The sequence below is a fragment of the Aedes albopictus genome, chromosome 3 (genome assembly GCF_035046485.1).
Source record: "Aedes albopictus strain Foshan chromosome 3, AalbF5, whole genome shotgun sequence".
Lineage (NCBI taxonomy): Eukaryota > Metazoa > Arthropoda > Insecta > Diptera > Culicidae > Aedes > Aedes albopictus.
In genome coordinates, this window is record NC_085138.1 from 209,842,404 (window position 1) to 209,862,867 (window position 20,464).

At 51.4% G+C, this 20,464-nt stretch overlaps 1 pseudogene; it reads left to right on the forward strand.

Annotated features, from left to right (window-relative positions):
- The first annotated feature begins 473 nt into the window (after nucleotides 1–473).
- On the forward strand, nucleotides 474–20,204 carry LOC134290576 (protein lethal(2)essential for life-like; annotated as a pseudogene).
- Nucleotides 20,205–20,464: the final 260 nt, after the last annotated feature.

Genomic DNA, 20,464 nt, shown 5'->3' on the forward strand with positions numbered 1-20,464 from the left:
TAATGCAGATCGGGATCATCCCTGCAATCACACAAACTACCTCCGACGATATTGTTCTATACGCGCTCGCTACTCGCATGGCCATGAGCTGGAACGCGCTGTTTAGCTTCATCCGATTTCGCTTTGTTTTCAGCGCCGCACCCCAGGCTGGGAATCCGTACCACAGTATCGAAGATGATACGCTAGCTAGCAACCGCCTCTTGCTGCTTCTCGGACCACCGGTGTTTGGCATAATCCTCGACAGTGCGTTGATCGCCTTCGCCGCCTTCTCACAGGCATAGTCGACGTGGCTGTTAAAGTTTAGCCGATCGTCGATCATCACACCCAGGTGCTTCAGCTCTCGCTTCGACGCTACTACGTGTTCTCCGACGGAGATTTCCACTTGCTGCACTGCCTTGCAGTTGCTCACCAAAAGTACCTCCGTTTTGTGGTGGGCTATCTTTAGCTTGACTCCATCCATCCAGTTTTCGATGATGCCGATCGATTCTGCCGCCAACATTTCCACCTCTTCCAGTATCTCGCCTATTACTGATAGGACGATATCGCCCGCGAAACCCACGAGCACGACGCCTGTGGGTAGCTGCAATGTAAGCACTCCGTTATACATAGCGTTCCACAGCGTTGGCCCGAGGATGGAGCCTTGTGAAACTCCCGCCGTCACTTTCATCTTCCTCTGTCCAGCTTCAGTGTCGTACATCAAGACTCTGTTCTGGAAGTAACTTTTCAATATCCGACACAAGTAGTCTGGAACCCGCATTCTATGCAGTGCTACGGCGATGGCCTCCCAGCTGGCGCTATTGAACGCGTTCTTGACGTCGATTGTGATTACGGCGCAGTGCCGGTTTCCTCTCCTCTTCTGTTTGGACGCCTTCTCGGCCTTCTCCAGAACCGTCCGGATAGCATCCACCGTCGACTTCTCCTTCCGGAATCCAAACTGCAGCTGTAACAGTCCACGTTCTCCTTCTGTGAACGGCACCACCCTGTTAAGGATGACCTTCTCCAGCAGCTTCCCAAGTGTGTCCAACAGGCATATCGGTCTAAACGATGCTGGATCCCCCGGCGGTTTTCCTGGCTTTGGCAGTAAAACCAGTTTCTGCACCTTCCATATGTCTGGGAAGTGGCCTTCTTCCAAACATTTCTGCATCACTGTCCTGAACATGTCGGGGAAAGCTAGGACCGCTGATTTTAACGCCACATTAGGGATCCCGTCCGGACCCGGGGCTTTGTTCCCTTTTAGTTTTTTCGCTACTGCCTCTAGCTCAACATTGGAGACCTGCTGAGCGTACGCACTTGCTTCGTCCTCCTCACCATACGGTGTTGGTGGCCACGTCGTTGGGTCGTGCTTCGGAAAGTGACCCTCCACGATTACCCTCAGCTTGTCTGGACACATTTCTGCTGGCGTCGCTGGACCTTTAATCTTTGCCATCACGACTCGGCACGCGTCACCCCAGGGATTTGCGCCGGCCTCTCAGCATAGCTCCTTGTGACAGTTCGACTTGCTCACGATTATCTCCTTTTTAAATGCGGCTCAGGCCTCCTGGAACGCTAACTTCCGCTCCTCCCTATCCGGGGGGTTTCTTGCTCTCTGGTAGCGTCTTCTGGCTCTTAGACAGGCAGCACGGAGGGTGCCGAGTCTCTCGTTCCACTAATGTGCAGGACGTCGTCTGTACCTAGGCTCCCGTTTTCGTGGCATTGTAGTGTCGCATGCCCTTGTAATCGCTCTTGTCAGCTCTACCGCATCTAGATCTGGGGTGTCGCTGTCCACACGGAGTGCCTCGACGAAGAGGTCCCTGTCGAAGGCTTTGGTCTTCCACTTTCGCTCGCATGTTCTGTTTCTCTGCATGGCCGTAGGGTTCCGTTGGCCAACGCTGTAGCAGATCGCCTGGTGATCACTGTGGGTGTACTCTTCGCTTACTTTCCAGTTCATGGTGCTTGCTAGCGATGGACTGCAGAATGTAATGTCGATGATCGACTCCCGCCCGTCTTTCCTGAATGTGCTTACGGTGCCAACGTTGCACAGTTGTACCTCAAACATCGCTAGTGCTTCCAGCAGGCTGTAACCTCTTGCGTTGGTTAGCTTGCTACCCCACTCCACGGCACACGCATTGAAGTCTCCGCCGATCAGTACTGGCCTACGTCCAACCAGCTTGTCGGCTAACTCCTCCAGCATCCGATCGAATTTCTCCGCTGTCCACCTTGGGGGTGCATAGCAGCTGCATATGAAGATACCGTTGATTTTGGCGATTACGAAACCTTCGTACGTGCATGCAATCACTTCCTGAATAGGAAATCTTCCCATCACTTGTATAGCAGCCGTTCCCGTGCTATCTGCCACCCAGTTGTTGTTACCGAGAGGAACTCGGTACGGCTCTGCAATAATCGCAACATCGCACTTTGCTTCCGTTGTTGACTGCCTCAACAGTTGCTGTGCGGTATCACAATGATTCAGGTTGATCTGCATTATCTCCATTACTGCTGGCCTGCGATCGCCTTCTTATATGCAGGGCACTTGTATCCACCCGTCGAATGGACGTTTCCTTCTTCTGCTGTGCAGAGCATGCACTTTGGCGCTTGCGAGCAGTCCTTCGCAAAGTGTTCCTTCTCATCGCATTTTCTGCATTGTTCAGATCTGTCTGGGCCTTTGCAGTTGGCCGACATGTGTCCAAAGCCCATGCACTTGAAGCATCTCAACACCCGTTTGCGGTCACTCTTTGCTATTCGGGCGGCGACCCTCAGCGGGCACACCGAACAACCAACTCGTACCTTGCCTACCTTCAACAATTTGCTAGCCGCAGGCACCGACAGTCGAATCATCGCTGTTTGTGTGCCTTGGTACCCCTTCGTCAGACGGATCGTTAGATCCTCTTCTCCCAATTCGCATTGCGTCTTCAGTTCACGACCAAGCTCCTCCACTGTTGTGATCTCGTCCAGGTATCGGCATTCGATCGTTGCTTCCTGGCACAAAGCTCTCACGTTCCCACCATCCCCAACGAGGTCGCCCAATGACTTGGCGAACTGCTCTCGGTAGGCAGAACTTTTAATCGCCGGATCCTTCTTCAGCTCAAAGAGCATATCTCCTTGCTGAGTGCGCCTGGTTCTCACCACGTTCTCACCCAGTTCCTTCAACTCCGGATCCTCTCGGACTTTCTTGAGGATTGCTGCGTACGACTGTTGGTCGTTTGCCTTGACCAGCAGGGCGTCTCCCATGTGTCTCACTCGATGGGGCAGACGGCGTTCTTGCCTGTTCTCTTTGGATCTCCTTTCGTCTCGGGCCGAATTTCTACCTTTTTCGATCCGATTATTCCCTTTCGTTTCCTCCTTTTGGGCTCATTTTTCTTCTTCTCCTTGCGATTTTTGACGACGTTCCAATCGCTGTTGGCTCTCTCGTCGCTCAACTCCTCGCTACCTTGGACATTCTTTGTCTTCTTCGGGCGTTCCTCCTCGCCTGGTGTTTCTCTATCCCGCTTGTTCGAGTTCTTATTTCTGCGTCCTTTCGGCGTCTCCTGTAACTCTGTTGATGCTTCCACCGCCGCAATCTGCTCCAAAGCCAGCTTCAAAGCCTTTTCAGCAGTCTCAGCTCTCTCACGCAACGCTGTGTGCTCGCGGTCAGCTTCCAACACGGCATACCTGAGGCTCGACACCCTTTTTTTTTCCTTCTAAACCATAGGGGGATAAATCTGCTCATCAGACTTCCTAACAGGAAGGTTAGGGTAGTGTGGGGTTGAGGCCGTCTTCTACAATGCCGGTAGAAGCCAGGACTACTCTCTCCTCGACCCACTAAAACACATTCCTATGGTCGCCAAACCCTACATCTCTCCGGAACCACCAAGAAGGTATTGCTTCAGAGAGGGGCTAGTGCATATCGCACCCTCAAGGTTAGCTGCCGTAGCCTAGCAGCAACCTAGCATGCCCGAAACGGTGTAGATACTGTCGGAAGCAACCATGACCTGTAAGGACCTGTGTCAGGTGGAATGTAACTTCCCCATGGCGCCTATTAATCCAACTATCTACCCTCGGTATCAACCTATGGGTCCACCTTCCTTTGCCATCCTGACAGTCTTGCGTATGCCTCGTGTGCCGCGCATTTCGAAGCACTCCATGTCCTCACTGATAAGAATGCTGATGGGCACCATACCAGTAATGACACAGAGAGCGTCGTGTGACACGGTACGGTACGCGCTTGCAACCCTCAGACACATAAGCCTGTAAGTACTTTCCAGCTTCCGTCGGAAGCATTCAGTACTTAGCGCGGTACCCCACGCCGGGCCGCCATACCTAAGTATGGACGTAGCAACACTAGCCAGAAGCTTGCGCTTACTGGCGTACACCGCTGAGCTATTGGACATCATCCGGGACAGTGCCGCAATAGCTGTGGAGGCTCTTTTACAGGCATAATCGACGTGGCTACCGAAGGTAAGCTTATCGTCGATCTTCACGCCCAAGTGCTTGACAGAGCGCTTCGACAGGATAGTGCACTCTCCTACACTGATCTCCGTCTGCTGCGCCGACTGCATGTTGTTAACAACCGTCACCTCTGTCTTGTGGTGAGCCAGCTCCAGTTTTCTGGACCGCATCCACGCCTCCACAACCTTGATCGAGTGGTCGGTAGTCAACTTCACCTCCTCGATCGTTTCACCGTAGACTTCGAGCGTAATATCGTCGGCAAATCCGACAATCACCACTCCCACTGGGTACTCTAACCTCAACACCTCGTCGTACATGACATTCCATAACACCGGACCCAGGATGGAACCTTGCGGGACTCCTGAGGTTATGTGAAAGCATTTCCGACCCACCTCCGTGTCGTTAACTAGTACGCGATTCTGGAAGTAGCTTCCGAGAATCTTGTACAAGTACTCCGGTATCCCCAGACGCAAGAGCGCATCGGCAATAGCAGCCCAACTGGCGCTATTAAATGCATTCCTTACATCCAGAGTCACTACCCCGCAGAAGCGAATTCCCCTCCTCTTAGGCTCGAGTGCTTTCTCGGCGGTTTTTGTAACCGACAAGATAGCGTCTACGGTGGACCTCCCCTTCCGGAAGCCATACTGGTTGCTCGAGAGACCATTTACGCCCTCAGTGAACTTCAACATTCTATTGAGGATGATCTTTTCGAGCACCTTCCCCGCCGTGTCAATCAAGCATATTGGTCTATATGCCGACGGGTCTCCGGGTGGTTTCACCGCCTTTGGCAATAGTACCAGGCTCTGCCTCTTCCAAGCTTCTGGGAAAACTCCCTCGTCCAGGCATTTCTGCAAAGCAGACCTGAACATCTCGGGAGCTTCTGCAATAGCTACTTTTAAGGCCAGGTTCGGAACTCCGTCCGGACCTGGGGCCTTACCTACGCTAACGGACTTAGCTATCCCCGCAAGTTCCACATCGGTGACCCTTTCCTCATCGCCAGCCCCAGTCCCTGGCTGTCCTACGAAAGGAGGCCAAGGACTAGGATCATGACGCGGAAAAAGTCCTCCAATGATCCCCTCCAACATCTCTGGAGATTGCTCTGTAGGAGCCATCACACCTCTCGTCTTGGCCATAACGATCCTGTAGGCATCACCCCACGGGTTCGTATTGGCACTCTGACAGAGACCCTCAAAGCAGGCCTTTTTGCTTGCTCTTATCTCGGTCTTGAGCGCGGCTTTTGCAGCGGCGAACACCACCCGCCGTTCGTTTCGCTCTTCCTCTGATCGTGCTCGCTGCATCCGCCGCCTAGCCCGTAGGCAGGCGCGGCGCAGGTCCGCAATCGCGTCGGTCCACCAGTAAGCCGGTGGCCTCCCATTTCTAGGGTGGACTCGCCTAGGCATGGTCGCATCACACGCACGTGAGAGCACCGCTACCAGCTCGTCGCCGTCTAATCCGCTAAGTTTCGCTCACGGCGGAGCGCTTCCCTAAATACCTCTTCGTCGAAGTATGATGTCTTCCACCTACGAGGGCTTGGCCTTGGCCTAGCCGCCTCTTCTTCTATCCGCTGTCTGCTGTTGTTGTAGTCGATACTGTAGCGAACCGCCAGGTGGTCGCTGTGAGTGTAGCCATCATCTACTCTCCAGTTCGAACTACTTGTTAAGCCAGAACTACAAAAGGTGCTGTCAATAATTGACTCCGCTCCGTTTCGACTATAGGTACTCTTGGTACCGACGTTAGCCAAGTCGACATCTAAGATGGCCAGTGTTTCTAGCAGGATCTGACCCCGCTGGTTCGTGAAACGGCTTCCCCATTCCACAGCCCAGGCATTAAAGTCACCCGCTATTACCACCGGCCTTCGCCCTGTTAGCACGGTCGTTAAGCGATCCAGCATTTGCGTGAACCGCTCGATCGGCCACCGCGGAGGCGCTTAACAGCTACAGTTGCCGTTGCTGGCGGGTACTCGGTATGGGTCCGAAATGATGGCGATATCCGTCTCCCACTCAGAAACCGCCTGACAAAGCAGTTGCTGAGCCGCATCACAGTGGTTGAGGTTCAGCTGCGTTACCTGCACTGTGATTTGTTGTTCACTGCGGCTTTCTTAAAGGCCGGGCACCCTGGACCACCCATCGTATGTCTGTTTTTCGAGGTTTTCCCGGTACAGATCATGCAGATGGGCGGACTCGTGCAGCTTTGGGCCATATGACCTTCTGCGCCGCATCGCCTACACAGTTTGCGCCTGTCGGGGCCTTTGCAGTCCCACGACTTGTGTCCTGGTTCCAGACACTGAAGCAAACCTCTGGTAGCTCGTGGAATGTCAGGTGACATACACACCAGCCCACCTTTATACTCCCTACTTTAACGGACTTTTTAACATCCGCCACAGGTAGCTGAACCAATGCTACCTGTGTCCCTGCTGGTCCTCTCCGTAGCTTAACGGCTGCGGCGGCCACCTGCACATCGCACTGTTGCCGCAGTGCCGTGACGAGCTCTTCCACTTCGGTGATCTCGTCAATGTCTTTGACCTTAAGAGTCGCCTCATGTGTCAGAGCCCTCACCTGCACACCCTCACCAAGGACCTCTTATGCCAGCCTCTTGTAGGCGGCGCCCTTGTGCTCCTTCTGGCGCTTCAGCTTCAAGATCTTCTCACCCGTTCGAGTACGTCTAATACTGCGTACGTCGGCTCCAAGACCCTCAAGCTTGGCGTCGCTTCGCATCGTCTTCAAGACGTCCGAGTACTTAGACTGTTCGGTCTTGATGACGATATCGTCGCCTTTCTCGCGCCTGGCGCCTGCCTTCCTACGCCTTGGCTTGGCGTCCTGCACTTCTGCCTGCGGATTCACCTTCTTCTTCCTCTTCCGCTCTACCTTTGTCCAAGGAGGGTCCTCTCCTTGGATCGCCCTGCTCTGTGGCTGCTGAGGGCCCACCATTGGTCGCAACCCCTTGTTCCCATCATTCCGGGACGGGCCGGCCTTTTCAGGCCCACCCTTCCCAGCTTTCCGGGAACCCTGGCTGGGGTCCGACTTTCCGGCATTACCACCGGCTTTCGGGGTTATTATGCGCCTGGCCTTGCGGGCGCCGCCAGACAGCTCCTCACCTGACGGCTGCCTCGCCCGCTTCTGCGAACGCTTGTCACGTTTGTCACGAGCATTCGGTTCCACACTCTTCGGACTACCCGCGAAGGAGAAGGCCTCCGTTTGTGTAAACTTAGACGCTTTCTCCTTTGCGGGTTCCGCCGCTGCCGCAGCCAGCAACGCGACCGCGTGCTCCTGCTTGGCCTCATCGACTGACGCTCTAAGCCGAAGCAAGGCCGTTTTCAGGTCCTTGCTTATATTCGACTTAGTTGTCGCAAAGTTGATAATTTGTGTGTGTGTGTGTGTGTGTGTGTGTGTGTGTGTGTGTGTTTTTTTTTTCCTCCCAACCTCCCCAGCAGAGAAAACCGATTGGAAAAACTCTGCTACACCTTGATGCCTCGATCCCCCTGGTACCACTGATATGCGACTGCTTCAGGGGGGGGGGCAATGCGCTCATGCGCTCTTCTGCTACTGTGCTCATGCACTTTTTGTCGCTCCTAATCTGTACTCATACACGTCTCGTATTTTGCTTACTCCGGTTGGTGTTGGCTCGCCATTAAGCGGACAACATGCTTAGTTTCAAATTTGTTATTCTACACGTTCTAATGTTAGTACCTAACATATCGCCATTCAGCGACACATAGGTACAACATACACACAATTTGTTATTCTAATACCACGCAAGGCATTCGGATCCTACTAACTTGCTCCGAACGGTGTCCTCCCCGTGCCGCCGTTGTGCCATTTAGCACTCCAGCTTTTCGCGCACGACTCGTGTAGTCCCCGACGGTGGATCCACCCTACGCCGACAAAGAGTTCCCCGGCAGTGGAACATCTTCCGAAACCGTTTCTTCCCAGACAGGTGCCGAGGTCTCTCCTGCGATTCCGGTTGGAGACTGGCTTCCGGTTCACAGGCGCCCCGACGACCAAATTCCGGTGCTTCTTCGCGATAGACTCGGTCTAGTCCCCGTCGGTGGACCTAGCCTACTCCGACGGAGAAAAACCCCGGCGGTGGAAGTTCTCCCGATACCGATGCTTCTATCCCGACCAGTAAGATGCCGAAGTCGGTCCGGCGATTCCGGTTGGTGGTGGACTTCCGGTTCACCAGCGCTCCGACGACCAAAAACCGGTGCCACGTTACGGACGACTCAGTCATGTCCCCGGCGGTGGATCATGCCTACCCGGATCGCGTTCCGCCGCTCTCTGGTCTTCGCGCCACTTCCTCTGCAGCGCGGACAGCATCCTCGTTACTGCTCTGTCGACAGCGTTCCACGTGTTTTCATCGCGACACATCTCATCGACAATGTTCTCGACTGTCACTCCGCGCAGCAAGACGCGAATTTCTTCGAACCTGGGGCATTCGAAAACAACATGTTCCGGTGTCTCCTCCACGTTAACACACTCCGGGCAAAAGGGCGAAAGAGCGTGCCCAAACCGGTGCAGGTACTTCCTGAAGCAGCCATGGCCGGACAGGAACTGCGTCAGATGGAAGTTCACCTCCCCATGCTTCCTATTCACCCACGCTGACACGCTAGGGATAAGCCGGTGAGTCCACCTGCCATTCGCCGAATTGTTCCACTCTTGCTGCCATTTAGCCAACGAGTTCGCTCTGACTATATCTCTTACGCTCCTGGTACTTCTGCGTTGGTAGCATTCCACGTCTTCGGCGATGGTGATGCAAATGGCCATCATTCCCGCGATAACACATACTGCCTCCGTCGAAATGATTCTGTACGCGCTGGCGACCCGAGTGGCCATGAGTCGGAATGCGCTGTCTAGCGCTCTTCTATTCCGCTTCGTACTCAGTGCTTCAGCCTATGCTGGGGCACCATACCTGAGTATTGAGCCTGCTACGCTCGCCAGAAGACGCCTCTTACTACTTCGTGGTCCCCCGACGTTCGGCATTATCGTCGCTATAGCATTGACAGCCTTCGCCGCCTTTCCGCAGGCGTAGTCGACGTGCTCCTTGAAGTTAAGTCGATCATCGACCATCACTCCTAGATGCTTCAAAGCTCGTTTCGATGTGATTACGTGCTCTCCGACTACGATCTCCATCGTTTGGGCTGCTTTACAGTTGCTGACCAGAAGCACCTCCGTTTTGTGATGGGCAATCTGTAGCTTGACCCCAGTCATCCATCTTTCAACAGTGGACATTGATTCCGTCGCCAGCATTTCAACTTCTTCAAGAGTCTCTCCCATTACCGTCAACACGACGTCGTCTGCGAAGCCCACAATGACGACTCCTTTGGGAAGTTTTAACGACAGTACGCCGTTGTACATGGCATTCCAGAGCGTTGGGCCTAGTATGGACCCTTGTGGAACACCTGCCGTTACTTCTATAGACCTCTGCCCTTCGTTGGTCTCGTACACCAGTACCCTGTTCTGGAAGTAGCTCCGTAAAATCTGGCACAGATAATCGGGAACCCGCATACTGTGTAGCGCTACGGCGATAGCCTCCCGGCTGGCACTGTTAAACGCATTTTTGACGTCTATCGTTACCACAGCGCAGAATCGGTCACCTCTCCGTTTTTTCTTGGACGCCTTCTGGGCATTCTCGATGACTACCCGAATCGCATCCACCGTCGATTTTCCCTTACGGAATCCGAATTGCATCGCTGACAGTCCCCTCTCACTTTCGGCGTATTCTGTCAACCTGTTAAGGATGACCTTCTCTAACAGTTTTCCTAGAGTATCCAGCAGGCAGATCGGTCTATACGATCCTAGGTCCCCCGGCGGCTTTCCTGGTTTCGGTAGAAGCACCAACTTTTGAACCTTCCAACCGTCTGGGAAGTAGCCTTCATCCAGGCATTTTTGGAGCACCATCCTGATCATGTCCGGAAACGCCAATATCGCCGTTTTAACTGCTACGTTCGGGATCCCATCCGGACCGGGAGCTTTCTCGATCTTGAGCCCCTTCGCAATTACCAGCAACTCTGCATTGGATATCCGAGCACCTTCGTTGGGTTCTTCTGCATTCTCTGCGTATGGTGTGGGCGGCCAAAACGTTGGGCCATGGTGCGGAAAAAGACCTTCCACGATCCTCCTTAGTTTGTTCGGGCACATTTCCACGGTTACTGCTGGACCTTTGAGCTTCGATACCACGATTCGGTACGCGTTGCCCCAGGGGTTGGCGTCGGCTTCTCGACACAACTCTTTGTAGCAGTTCGACTTACTCAGCCTTATCTCGCGTTTAAGAGCGGCTCGAGCTCCCCGAAAAACGGTTCGCCTTGCTTCTCTCTCAGCTTCATTTCTGGCCCTCTGGAAACGTCTCCTAGCACGGAGGCAAGCAGCACGGAGGGTACTGATCGTCGCGTTCCACCAATACGCTGGCCGTCTTCTGTTTCTGGGCTCTATCTTCCTCGGCATTGCTATGTCGCATGCCGTAACAATCGCTTCCGTTAGTTCACCTGCATCAAGGGTTGCACCGCCGTATGGCCGCAGCGCCTCGACAAAGACTTCTTTGTCGAAGTCTCTTGTCTTCCACCTTCGTTCGCATGTTCGCGTTCTCCTCGTCGAAGTAGAGGCTCGCCGGCCAATGCTGTAGAGGATCGCCTGGTGATCACTGTTGGAATATTCCTCGCTGACTCTCCAGTTCATGTCTTCCGTAAGCGACGGACTACAGAACGTAACATCAATGATGGATTCACGGCCGTCTCTGCGGAATGTGCTGGCCATACCATCGTTGCAAAGCCTCACATCCAGCTTCGCCAGGGCTTCCAGTAGGCTGTACCCCCTAGCATTGGTGAGCCTACTACCCCATTCCACGGCCCAGGCGTTGAAATCTCCTCCGATGACTACCGACTTCCGCCCGACCAGCGTGTCCGTGAGTGCATCCAACATCCTGTTGTACTCTTAATCTGACCACCTTGGAGGTGCATAGCAACTGCAAACGAAGACTCCATTAATTTTGGCAACCACAAAGCCTTCGTACGAACACTCGATCACTTCTTCAATGGGGAATCTACCCATCACCTGTATGGCCGCTATCTGGGACCTGTCCGTCACCCAATTGCCGTTCTCAGGGGGCACCCGATACGGCTCTGCGATGATTGCAACATCGCACTTAGTCTCTGTTGTCGACTGCCACAACAGTTGCTGTGCGACGTCGCAGTGATTGAGGTTGATTTGGGTTATCTCAATCATTGTTGACCTGCCATCGCCTTTTTATAGGCCGGGCAATTAAAGCCTCCCGTCTTATGGTCGTTTCCGTCCTCCGGCTTACACAGCATGCACTTGGGTTGGCTCGTGTAGTCCCGAGCAACGTGGCTGTTTCCACCGCAACTCCAGCATCGTCCGGACCTGTCGGGGCCCTTGCAATTTCTCGCCTGATGACCAAACTCCATGCATTTAAAGCATCGCTCCATTTGTTTGGTGGCTCGGGGAGCCAGTCGCAACGAGCACTCCGCCCATCGAATTTTCACCTTGCCAGTTGCTACCAGCTTATTGGCAATATCCACAGGCAATCGGATTGCCGCCGTCTGAGTGCTTCCATACGACTTCCTTATCCGAATCACCATCGGTCCTTCGACGTTGCACTGCTCCTTCAATGCGCGTTTCAGATCATCTTCTGTCGTGATCTCGTCCAGATCCTTGACTTCAACCACCGCCTCCTGTGATAATGCTCTCACATTGGCCTCGTTCTCCAGGGATTTGGCAACGAGCTCCCTGAACGCCGAGCTCTTAACCGTCGGATCCTTCTTGAGCTCGAACAGCATCTCTCCTTTTTGGGTGCGTCTGGTCTTCACTACGTTTTCGCCCAAAACCTTCAACTCCGGGTCCTCCTGCAGTTTCCTAAGCAGAGAAGCGTACGTCGTCTTGTCCTTCGCCTCGACGATCAATGCATCGCCCTTCTTCCTCTCCCTAGGAGGCCGGTGGGTTTCTTTCTTCTTCTGTTCCTTCTTCTTTTCTTCCTTCTTCTTATCTTCTTTTTCCTTTCGCTTTTTCTTCTTCTTCGCCTGCTGGTTCTCCACAGTGCGCCATCCATCATCACTCCGATTGCTGGCACGCTCCCGTTCGCTTCTCTGTTTCTTCGGGACTTCCTCTTCTCCTGGCGTGCCCCTGCCTCGTTTCTCTGAGCGAGTACTCCGGTGGCTCCTCGGCGTCTCCATGTTTTCAGCCGTAGGTATATCCGTGGCTTCCGCCAGAGACTTCTCGGCTGTTTCCACTCACAGCTTGAGCGCCTTCTGATCGCGTTCCGCAACTGTAACGGCAGACTTGATGCTCGTCACTAGTTGCTTGATCTTCAGGTGAACGTTGTGCTTGTCTTTGACAAACTCGTACAACTCGTTCACCCTTCTCCTCACTTCGAACAAGCTCGACTCTTGAGCTGTGCCGCTGTTCGAGTTCGGTGTAAGCACTCGCTGAATCAGGAATGCTAGCTCCCGTTGGCTTCCTTGAGGCTCGCTCCGTATCGCGCTACTACTCGTTCTCGCAGCAGTTTCCAGCGGCGTCACTGGTGATCGCTGCATCATTCCACTTCTTCTGAACGCGTCCGCGTTCTCTCCAACTACTTCGGTATAATTTGATGTCTCCATTCTATTGGGTCCTCCCTCCGAGCCGCTATCTCCACCTGCTGTACGTAGTCGCTTTCGTGATCTCTTGGTTGTCTATGAATCAGGGAGGCCAAGCGAGGGTTGAACACGTACCTTCATGGGGTCCGTGTCCAGAGCCAGATCAGCGCAAGTCGGGAGTGTTACATCCGAGCCTAGTACCCATCAAAAATGATGGACAGATGAAGAACGTATCCGGAGGCCTGCCAAGGTTTTACCGGGACGGAGGCAGACGCACCATTAGCCCGCTCGCCGTTTCAAGTAGGTGTCACCCTTCCTTACTCAGGGAGCAGAATGGCACGAATGTCAGCCCATCGTCGTCATCCTATCCGTAATCCGTAGTCCGTTGTCGTTTGCGTTGACCAGTATGCCATAATCAGGATGTTACTGGCATCGATCCTGATGTGCCGGTTGGCACTCCGAGTATTTGGGCTAAGGCACTTTGGAAGCGGTACCAGGTCGCTTGTACAGAGTTGCTTGCGGATGTGTGGCTTTTTATGGAGATCCAACAGAGCCCACTGTTGAAACCCCGCCACATCCTAGGCATCCTCTGCTTGAGCTATCTAGAAACCAGAAGCTCGGTCACTCCCCGAAGGAAGAGCCAAAGGTGGTAATCCACACGGATGTGTGAACGATTTTCGCTTAGGAAGAATTCCCAAGCTGCCACCCGACTCGCAGAAGGGGGGGTTCGTCAAGCCCCTGGACTCCTGTCCCTGCTGCCCGTTGTGTGTGTGTGTTGTGTGTGTGTGTGTGTGTGTGTTTTTTTTTTTTTCCTCCCAACCTCCCGAGCAGAGAAAACCGATTGGAAAAACTCTGCTACACCTTGTCGCCTCGATCCCCCTGGTACCACTGATGCGACTGCTTCAGGGGGGGCAATGCGCTCATGCGCTCTTCTTCTTCTGTGCTCATGCACATTTTGTCGCTTCTAAATTTGTTATTCTAATCTTTTTAGTGTTCGTACCTAACCTATCGCCATTCAGCGACACAGTTGGTACAAACATACACCAAATTTGTTATTCTAATGCCGTCCGTGTGCCATTCAGCACTCCGGCTTTTCGCGCACGACTCGGATAGTCCCCGACGTTGGATCTACCCTATCCGACGAAGAGTTCCCCGACACTGAAACTTCTTCCGTTACCGATACTTCCCAGGCTGGTGCCAAGGTCGGTTCTGAGATTCCGGTTGGAGACTGGCTTCCGGTTCACAGGCGCCCTGACGACCAAGCACCGGTGCTTTTTCGCGGTCTACTCGGTCTAGTCCCCGGCGGTGGACGGACCTAGCCTACTCCGACAGAGAAAGACCCCGACGGTGGAAGTTCTCTCGACACCGATGTTTTCAACCCGACCAGTAAGGTGCCGAAGTCGGCCCGGCGATTCCGGTTAGTGGTAGACTTCCGGTTCACCGGCGCCCCGACGACCTATAACCGGTACTACGCAACGAACGACTCGGTCAAGTCCCCGGCGGTGGATCAAGCCTACTCCGATCGCGACCCAATACTCTTTGATCTTCGCGCCATCTCCGCTGGAGAGCTGACATGATCCGCGTGACCGCTCTGTTCACCGCATTCCATACGGTTTCGTCCTGACACATTCTCTCTACTACGTTGTTGGGACTCAGATTTCCAGCAGCGCTCGCTAGCATGTCACCACGTACTTCTTCAAATCGCGGACAGTCGAATATCACGTGCTCCGGTGTCTCCTCGTTGTTTGGGCATGTCGGACAGAATGGGGACTCTGCATGGCCGAATCGATACAAATACTGTCTGAAGCATCCATGACCTGACAAGAACTGTGTTAGGTAGAAGTTCACATCTCCGTGTTTTCTGGACATCCATACCGACACATCTGGGATAAGCCGGTAGGTCCATCTACCCTTCTCCGCGTCATTCCACTCTTGCTGCCACTTAGCCAACGAGTCCGCTCTGATTGTCTTCCTCACGTTTGCAGTGCCTCTTCTCCGGTAACACTCTACATCCTCTGCCAGGGTGATGTGTATGGGAACCATCCCGGCGATAATGCAGACTGCTTCCGACGATATCGTCCTGTACGCGCTCGCCACACGAATAGCCATGAGCCGGAACGTGCTCGAAAGTTTTGTTCGATTCCGCTTCAGTTTCAGCGCTGTAGCCCAGGCCGGAACTCCGTATCTAAGTATCGAAGAGGATACTCCCGCCAGAAGACGTCTGCTGCTGCTGCTCGGTCCACCGATGTTCGGCATAATCCTGGATACAGCATTAACAACTTTCGCTGCCTTCTCACAGGCATAGTCGACGTGGCAATTGAAATTCAATCGGTCGTCCACCATCACGCCCAGGTGTTTTAACGCACGCTTTGACGGGATAACCTGTCCGCCGACGTTGATTTCGGCCCGTTGAACTGCTTTACAGTTGCTGACTAGCACTACCTCTGTCTTATGGTGAGCCAACCGCAGCTTTACTTCACTCATCCAGGCCTCGATGGAACCGATCGTCTCCGCCGTCAGCATCTCTACTTCTTCCAGGGTCTCACCGGTTATCGAAAGGACGACGTCATCCGCGAAACCGACGATCTCGACTCCTCCGGGTAGTTCAAGTCTTAACACTCCGTCATACATAATATTCCACAACGTTGGGCCGAGTATGGAGCCCTGTGGCACACCCGCCGTGACTCTAACCGATCTCTGACCCTGGTTTGTCTCGTAGACCAAGACTCGATTCTGGAAGTAGCTTTTCAGAACCTTGCACAGATAGTCAGGGACCCTCATGTTGTGTAGTGCAGTGGCGATGGCTTCCCAGCTGGCGCTATTGAATGCGTTCTTCACGTCTATAGCTACCACGGCGCAGTAACGATTACCTCTCCTCTTCTGCTTTGAGGCTTTCTCCGCATTCGCAATGACTGTCCGGATTGCATCCACAGTCGACTTCCCTTTCCGAAACCCGAACTGCCTATTAGACAGTCCGCTCTCGCTTTCCGTACACTTTATCAGCCTGTTCAGGATGATTTTCTCCAGGAGTTTGCCAAGCGTATCCAGCAGGCATATCGGTCGATACGATGCTGGGTCTCCTGGCGGCTTGCCAGGCTTTGGCAGCAACACCAGCTTCTGGATCTTCCAAATGTCTGGGAAGTAGCTATCCACCAGACATTTCTGTATCGTTATCCTGAACATGTCCGGAAACGCTTCGATCGCCGCTTTCAATGCCATGTTGGGGATACCATCTGGACCAGGGGCTTTCTTCACTTTTAGTCCTTTGGCTATTGTAAGGAGTTCCTCGTTAGACACCCGGTTTGCGCCGGCAGCTACTTCCACCCCGTCGACGTACGGCGTATGTGTGTGTGTGTGTGTGTGTGTGTGTGTGTGTGTGTGTGTGTGTGTGTGTGTGTGTGTGTGTGTGTGTGTGTGTGTGTGTGTGTGTGTGTGTGTGTGTGTGTGTGTGTGTGTGTGTGTGTGTTTTCTGCAACGCCGTTAATAGCGTTGCAAACTACTTTAGTCCGGGAGTTAAAAGGTGATAGCTCTATTGAAGAACCAGAGACTCATTTCTGAATGGCTGGAGAGACACGTCCATTCAGAAGTCACTTTCATTTACAATAAGCCCCGCATTTGTGCGTTACCGTTATCAAGTGGATAATGATACAAACACACTTCCTGTTCTAAAGAAGATTTCTTTAAAACTGGCACGTATTTAGTCAATCACATCAATAATAATAGTCAGTAAAAATAATAATCAGAACAATCTCACCATAAATAGGACGCAGTGGCCACATCGTCGTCATAGGAAGTTATATTTCAATTGCCTTCGATTTCATTCTGTGACACTTGGTTCCACATCTGTCGCGCGTGTGCTAGCTTGACCACATCTCCGGTGCATAACATTTTAACTTAACAGCATTCCCTACATTAAGGCGAATTATACTAAATAAAATGGGACTTTTTCAAATGTAAGAGGCGGTATTGTCTAAGACCCAATAATAGACTAATTTTAACACTTCTACTCGCAGCTTTCGCCCACTGTGCAATAGAAACATGTAACACGCCTCACTTAACTTTTCAATATAACGATTTTGCTGCGCTACACACGATTGCTTTGCGACATAACTTGCTACAAACTGTCGCCCCGCCAAGGAGTGGTCGCCTACTGAATACACACTAGGGTGGCTCAAGCTTGTATGGCAAAACCACATGTCAAAAAGTTCGATGGGCCCCCTTCTCATTTCGATCTATATGACGCCACGATGCTGTGGTCAAATTTTCAGCCAAATCCGTTAACATTAGGCCGGTGCTAAACTCGTTTGAAGTTTGTATGGGAGTTTATATGAGAAAACATCGATTTTTGCAATTTTCTACTGAGGGGTTCTAATTTTCCTTAAAACACGTAATCAGGCCTATAGAAATATAGCCTGGGATATGCCGAAAAACTTTGTCGAAGACCGCAACGTAATCAGACACTTGCGAAAAAAGCTATAGCCTAGACAGTATGGACACATTCAATGAGATTTTATTGCTATTGTTATTCCTTTACATGTTAAATGTTAAGCACCACCAGATGGTCTGCATGTAATATCTTTTCTTACAAGCTTCGGATGACTTTGCGGTCTTCGACAAAGTTTTTTGGCACATGTAAGACTATAGTTCTATATAATCGGCTATGTGATTTAAGTAAAAATAGTGCCCCTCATGAGAAAAATGCTAAAAACGATGTTTTCCCATATAAACTTCCATACAAACTTCAAACGAGTTTAGCACCGCCCTAATGTAAACGGATTTGGCTGAAAATTTTACCACAGCATCGTGGCGTCATATCGAACGAAATGAAAAGGGGGCCCATCGAACTTTTTGACATGTGGTATTTTGAGCCACGCTAATACACACGCATACAGTCGAAACATCCGCGGAGCGTCCCTCACATCAACCGCGTTAATCACGGCGAGCGAAACAAAGCCTATACACACTTGTCTCTTTCTAGAGACAACTATAGGGCACTGCATGAAATTCTCTCTTTCTCTTTCACTCTTACAGAAATGTTGTAAACAACAAGGCCAAGAAACTTCAAAATCCCATACAAAATCAAAACAATGCAGTGCCCTATAGGGCCCTATAGATAATTTTTTCTAAGTCTTTGACGTTTCGTGGCCTTGTTGTTTACGATTTGGACTTAGGAAAATTTCGTCGGCTTTCCTTAGGCAGTGTGATTAAATTCAAAAGGTGAGTTTGCGCACACTGGGAAGTGTGCTAATTTATTACTTACTGCTAAGATTTTACCAAGAGCTTCTCCTCGAATTCTTTCAGGAATTATCGGCGGTTCCCGTCTACAATCGTCCATTGGCACAGGCAGCGATACTGGCCTGTCAGGACTTCGGATCAACGATTCACGCCGACAACGTCAAGTTCCAAATCAACTTGGATTGCTGCACAGATATTTTGGTGAAGGCCGTCGACCATGCCTCCAACAACAGCATCATCATCGAAGGGAACACATCCAGAAGCAGGACGATTATGGCTACCTATCTCCCAGTACTTGATTCAGCGCTACTCCCTTCCACCGGAACTCGATTTTAACCAGATCAACTCGTCGATTTCGTCGCACGGCATCTTGACGATTTCGGCTCCGAAGAGGGCAGTTGCGGATGCGGAAGGTCACAAGTCGATTCCGATCGTTCAGACAGGTCAACCGCTGAAGAGAATCAGTGTCGATCACGTAAAGAAGGAGAGCATTGTCCATAAATCTTAGTGGAGTGGTGGTCGAGGTTTTACTGTTGCAACAATTTACATGATCAGTACGCATTGTTCGCATAGTATTTGTTAATAATTAGCTGAATAAATGATACATTCAATCACTACAATTCCTTTCGGGGTTCCTTCAGGAATTTCGTTCGTGATTTCTCCAGTTCTTTCATGATTTCTCCCAGAGTTCCTCCTGGGGTTTATAAGGGAGCACCTCCGGAGATTCTTCTCGGGGCTTGTTCAGAATTTCTTCTTAAGTTCCCTCTGGGATTCTTCCAGGAGGTCCTACTGACAGCCCTTAAAAGGATCCAACAGGAATTACCCTAGAAGTTCTTTCCGGGAATCCTTTTTGGGATTCCTCCAGGATTACGCTAGGAGTTCCTTCCGAGGGCGCTGTCCATAAACTACGTAGACTTTCTTTCGGCCATCTCAAAACCCCCCCTACCTCCTCGTAGACTTTTGTTCATACAAAATTTTTGAAATTTGTATGGCGCGTAGACTTTGGCCAGACCATCACCCCCCCCACGTCCCACCCTAAGAGTCTACGTAGTTTATGGACAGGCCCGAGATTCCTTTTGATATTCCCCTGGAAATACTTCCAGGGATTGCTACATAAATTCCTTCCGTAGTCTCTCCAAAAATGTATTTCAGGTTTCCTCCAGAAGTTCATTCTGGAATTCCTCAAGGAGCACCTTCAGATATTTTGTAAGGGGTTAATTCAGGATTTCTTCATAAGGTTCCTCTGAGGATACCTAAAGAGGTTCCACCTAGGATTCCTCTAGTAGTTTATTTCGTGATTCCACCGGGAACTCCTTCAGAGGTTCTTTCCGGGATTTCTCCAAATAATCTTTCTAAGACAAATTCAGAAAACCCTCGTGGGCTTCTTCCAGAAGTTCCTTTAGTTGTTTTCCGAGGAGTTCTTTCTTATGAGCAGTTTCTTAATTCCTCTAGGTGTTCCATCTGGAATTCCTCAAGGAGTTCCTTCTGGGATTTATGAAGTTGTCTCTAGTGGAATTTCTCCAAGAATCCTGCCTGCATCCAGAAAATGCTGCATTCACGAAATCTTGCTATCAGGGTTTTTTTCAGGATTCCTTTAGGAACATCTTCCGGTATTTTTCCATGATTTTTTTTTATCAAGGTTTTTAGCCCTAGGCTAGTTCACCTCCGGACCCACGCTTTACTTCCCTTTCGAAGGAAGAACTCACATTTTGCGAGTTTGTCGGGAGTGGGATTCGATCCCGGGTCCTCGGCGTGATAGTCAAGTATTCAAACCATCACATCAGGTCCGCTCCATAAACTTTTTCTAGGATTCCTCCAGAAGTTTCTTCACCGGTTCGTTCCATAGTTATTTCTAGAATTCCTTCATTATTTCCTTCCGAGACTCAGTAGATGTTTCTTCTGGGAACCATCCAGTTATTTTATTCAGAATTCCTCCAAAAATTCCTTTCGCAATTTCTGCAGGAGCTTTTTTTTCGAGATTGATTCAAGCATTTCTTCAGGATTAGTCTGGAACTCCTGGACTAATCCTGAAGAAATGCTTGAATAAATCTCGAAAAAAAAGCTCCTGCAGAAATTGCGAAAGGAATTTCTAAGATTCCTCTAAGAACACCGTGCAGGGTACTCTCAGTCCTGCACGGATTCCTCCCGCAACTCCATCTGGGCTTCCTTCACGAACTCCTACCGGAATCCCTTTAATAACTGCTTCCGGCTTTGCTTCAGGAGTTCCTTATGGAATTTTTGCAG